This window comes from Echinops telfairi, unplaced genomic scaffold (assembly GCF_000313985.2).
Source record: "Echinops telfairi isolate 266 unplaced genomic scaffold, ASM31398v2 ScPeMD7_655;HRSCAF=1070, whole genome shotgun sequence".
Taxonomy (NCBI): domain Eukaryota; kingdom Metazoa; phylum Chordata; class Mammalia; order Afrosoricida; family Tenrecidae; genus Echinops; species Echinops telfairi.
In genome coordinates this window covers 10,770,938-10,776,329 of record NW_022104553.1, presented here as the reverse complement: position 1 = coordinate 10,776,329, position 5,392 = coordinate 10,770,938, and positions in this window count along the sequence as shown.

Genomic DNA, 5,392 nt, shown 5'->3' with positions numbered 1-5,392 from the left:
GCTTTACACAATTGATGTGTGTATGGATTGGGATAACAGTTGTATGAGCCCCTAATAAAATGTTAAAAATAAATAAATAAATAAAATGTTGGAAGAAAAAAAAAAAAAATGAACTTGACGGTGCCCAGCGACCATTACCAAACTGTCCTGACCAGGGACAGCAAAAACTGTCCCAGATAGAATGAGTGGAAAATGTAAAACAACTGACGTTCCTAAAAAAAGGTCAGGCTGACTAGACCAACAGAGACTAGGGAACCCCAAGACGTACCACCCGAGGGTACAGTCGGTCATCTTTCAGCCAAATCATCTATTGGCCAATGAGAGGATCGATAGGAATCGTAAGTAAAGTACTCCCTTAAGCAATTCACTACACGAGACCAGACAACAGTCAGCATTTACCCAAAGGAAAAAAGGTTGAGAGGGCAAGGAGGGGCAGGGAAGCTAACACGGAAACAGAACACGCAGAAGGGAATACAGAAGAGGCTGACACGTCGTCAAACTTGTAACCAAGGACGCGGAGCAATGTGTATAAAAACTGTCCAAACCCACGGCCACGGAATCAATTCCAACTGACAGTGACCCAAGAGGGTGAAGTAGAATCGTTTCATTGAGTTTCCAAGACTGTAAATCTTTACTGAAACAGAAAAGTTCCTCTTTCTCTGGCAAAGTCGCCGGTGGGTTCTAACTGCTGGCCTGTGGTTAGCAGTTCAGCACATAAACCACTACGCCACAGGGTGACTTAAAATTGTCGAAGGAGAACCTAATTTGCTTGCAAACTTTGACCTAAAACATGATGGTTGTAATCTAGGATAACAGTTTATATACTATTATGTCGGATTGCAATACAATGTAGTATGATAAAATACTGTATTAGTAATAATGACAAATAAAAGTACACAGTAATGTGTTGAGTTTCTGTGATGGATTTAGTAGGAAAGATGTTCCATATCCCAAACCAGCCCCACTGCAATCTATTTGGTTCTGCCTCACAGCTGCCCAGGACAGGATCCCGGGGGCTTTGTAACTCTTCCCACGACCAGACAGCCTCGACTGGCCAATACCGTCTGTTTCCTGGAAAGTGGGTAACTGGCCCCTCTAAGACGCAGCCATTGGTGTCCACTTGCCCGGAGCACACGTTCCTTTCTTCCAAGGAACCCGTGTGGGTTTGAACCGCTGACTTTGTGGGAACCAGGCCAACGGTTACCCCCTGCCTTCAAGTCCCTTCTGACACGTACGAACCTAGAGGCCAGGGTGGAGCAAACCCACAGCGCTTCCAGGCGTCGCAGGAGCACAGAGCCACAGCTTTCTCCGGCGGTGTAGTCGGTGGATTCAAACTGGCAACCTTTTGGTGAATAGACGAGCACTTAACCGCTGTGCCACCAGGGATCCTTCTCTATCGATTTTTTGTAATATCAATCATTTTATGGGGCTCTCTTACAGCTCTCGTAACAATCCATACACCCTTTGTATCAAGCACACTTGCGCATACGTTGCCGTCATCATCGCCAACACATGTTCTTTCTACTTGGGTTCTTGCTACCGGCGCCTCCTTTTTTCCCTCCCTCCCCACTTCTCTATCTGTTTTACCACTTCTGAATGGTTCCCGCTGTTGTGGATTGAATTGTGTTCCCAAAATATGGGTTCAGTCCTACACACGGAGCCCGGGAAGTGAGCCCTCGGTGGTGCAAAGGCTAAGCAGGAGCTTACTAACCGAAAGGCTGACTGCGGAACCCCCGAGGCCTCTCGGGAGAAAAGTCTGAAGCTCTCTTTCTGAAAGCTCACAGTCCAGAAAGCCATGGAGGAGCTCCACTCTGACACAGATGGGGCTCACAGTGTTGGAACTGACTCAACAGCCATGGGTTTAGCTGGCTTGGGTGCCTACAAATATGACTGCTTGGAAATAGATAGGGCTTTTCTTTGGTTATCTTAATGAGGGATACCAGAAAGAGCAGATCCACACACAGACTCACACAGGAGCGTGCAGAGGAGAGACTACGGAGACAGACGCTCCCACACACCCAGAAACGCCCGGGATTGAAGACAGTGACCGGGAAGTAGGAGGTCCGTGGGAGAATCCGCACAACCGAAATTCCGACGGACACTGTGACCGTGTGCGTGGGGAGAAGACGCCTTTCTGTTTACGGCGTAAAGCCGTCCACTTGGGCTAGTCCTGTTCCAGCACCCACCTCTCCCGGCTGCCACCCCCCCCCCAAACAAAGCATGACCATAGAAAATGGTAGGCAAGCCCCAATGTTGAAAAAGGCTTCAAAACAGCTTTCAAAACAGCTGGCCTGTGTTCTTCAAACACGTCTACGTCATAGGAGACAAAGACAGGCCAAGAGGCGGTCCCCACCCTAAAGGACACTCCAAAGACATGTCACCAAAATGCAACCAGTGACCCTGGGTCCGATGCTGGACCCACAGCCAAGGAAGATCATAGATGACCTGGGTGGAAACATAGCTGAATTAAGGAAGGCAAATAAAGCATGGGGGGAATTAATGGAATGTGAGTATGAGCTATAAATTAAAGAATAGTCTCACATCAGTCTACATTTCCTGACTTTAATCATTATCCTGTGATTGTGCAAGCGCATGTTCTTGTTAGGAACCACCCTTAGGGGTAAAAACTTACCCTCAACTGGCTCAGGGGAAAAAACAGAAAACTCGCGCATATTCACAGAGAAATGATGGTGACAGCCAAAGGGACAAAGTGTCATCAGCGAATCTAAGGGCTATCTAGATACGATAGGCTGGATCAACAATCTGGAGGAGAAAACAAAGGGACTCATGGTTCCGGGTGGAGGGACCTGGGAGAGGGGGTCGTGGCGGAAGGGAAGTGGTGTTAAGAAACCCACAGATAAGAGAACAACAAGTGATCCAAAATCAATAGCCAGGAGGGTGTAGGAGGCCTGGTAGGGCTTGATCAAGGGCAATGTAACTGAGAGGAATGACTGGAACCTAAATGAAGGCTGAGCATGATAGTGGGACAAGAGGAAGAAAGTAAAAGGAAATAGAGGAAAGAACTAGGAGGCAAAGGGCATTTATAGAGGTCTAAATGCAGGCATGTACAGACATAAATATATTTGTATATGATGATGGGGAAATAGATCTATGTGCATATATTTATAGGTTTAGTATTAAGGTAGCAGAGGGACATTGGGCCTTGACTCAAGTACTCCCTCAATGCAAGGACACTTTGTTCTATTAAACTGGCATCATGCTCACCTTCCCAACAAAATCGCTGAAGATAAAGCGGGTGCATAAGCAAATGTGGTGAAGAAAGCTGATGGTGCCCGGCTACCAAAAGATATAGTGTCTGGGGTCTTAAAGGCTTGAAGGTAAACAAGCAGCCGTCTAGCTCAGAATCAACAAAGCCCACATGGAAGAATCACACCAGCCTGTGTGATCATGAGGTGTTGAAGGGATCAGGCATCAGGCATCAAAGAACAAAAAATCATATCATTGTGAATGAGGGGGAGTGCAGAGTGGAGACCCAAAGCCCATCTTTAGGCAACTGGACATCCCCTTACAGAAGGTTCACCGGGAGGAGATGAGTCAGTCAGGGTGCAGTGTAGCAGCAATGAAACAGACAACTTTCCTCTAGTTCTTTTTTTTTTTTCCCCTCTAGTTCTTAAATGCTTCCTGCCCCCCACTATCATGATCGCAATTCTACCTTACAAATCCGGCTAGACCAGAGGATGTGCACTGGTACAGATAGGAACTGGAAGCACAGGGAATCCAGGATGGATGATCCCTTCAGGACCAGTGGTGAGAGTGGCAATACCAGGAGGGTGGAGGGAAGGTGGAGTAGAAAGGGGAAACTGATTACAGGCATCTACATATAACCACATCCCTGGGGGGCGGACAACAGAAAACTGGATGAAGGGAGACGTCGGACAGTGTAAGATATGACAAAATAATAATAATTTATAAATTATCAAGGGTTCATGAGGGGGGGGCAGAGAGGGAGGGGGAAAATGAGCTGAAACCAAGGGCTCCAGTAGAAGCAAATGCTTTGAGAATGATGATGGCAACTAATGTACAAATGCGCTTGACACAATGGGTGGATGGATGGATTGTGATAAGAGTTGTACGAGCCCCCAATAAAATGATTCCCAAAAAAAAGTAGGATTTTTGGTTTCTTCAGGACAAAGAAGTCCCTTTAGTGGTTTTCCTTATCCCAGTTTTCTGTTCTAACACAACGGCATTCCCTCAATCCCAGGGAACAGCGCTCAGTCAAGGGAAGGAGTGATGGGGGGAAGGGGAAAAAACAAAAAGCCGTTGACACCCAGTCAAGGGGGACTCGGGGTCACTGCTTCACAAGACTGTCAGGGACTCTGCTCCCCCCCCACCCCCTGAGGCAGGTCATCAAGACCCTCCTTTTGAGGGTCCTATCTACGGGCAGAAGACTAAAGCAGGCCGCATGCTCCTTGGAGGCAACAAGGTGGAACTTACTGTCTGCAAACCAGTCCCTGGAGAAGGCACCGTGCTTGGTAAAGATGGATTGACACTGTAGCCGCATGGATGGGCTCAAACATGAGGACAAGTGTGGGGCTGGCACAGCACCCAATGGTGTTTCTGTTGTGCACGGGGTCGCTACGAGTCGAAGCCAACTCAACGCCCCAAACAACAACAACAACGGGCTAGACTTGAACCTCTACCCTTGTGATGCACAGCCACACCTGTCTGCACTACCAGAGCCTCCAGCAGAGGGAATCCACACAACATTCAATACTGTTGACACAGGCTCCAGACTGCAGGATGGAAAGTACACCGGTCAAGATGTTCCCCCAAACCATCGGAGCCTCCTGCCCGGTCCCTAACAAGAACAACAGCAACAAAAGTCCCCTATGAGGGCCAGGGTGAGGCCCCGAAGTGCCCTGCGTTCCCTGCCCCCAGGCTGGGTGGTCTCAAAGTATGGGCCGTTTCAGCTGTGCTACCAAGTATGTGTCCTGACCTCCCCCAACCAGGGTCTTCTCCTGGGAAGAGGAATAGCCAGGTCTCACTGAGGACACTTCGGATTCCAGGCCACGCACGCCGGCCACCTCGCAGTCCCAGCTCAAGAAAGCAGAAGCCACACCAGAAAGAGAGGGACAGGGACTGCCCCAGGCCTCACTTGTGGGTCCTCCCCTCCCAGCACCTGCCATCCAGCCTATTCTGTGTCACCCTCCACACTCTCCTACTTCCCCCCACCTCCCTAGGGGCTGCCAGTGAGGCCCCTCCCTCATCCCCCCTGTTTCTCCACACCCTCCACACACACATCACTAGGGTGTCCAGGACATTGTGTGACTCAGGAAACAGCTCAGACGTGAGGCTTGCAGCAGACTGCGGAGGAAGGAGAAGGGGCAGTTGGGAGCAGAGGAGGGGGCTCCTGCCTCAGGGAGGCTCTGGG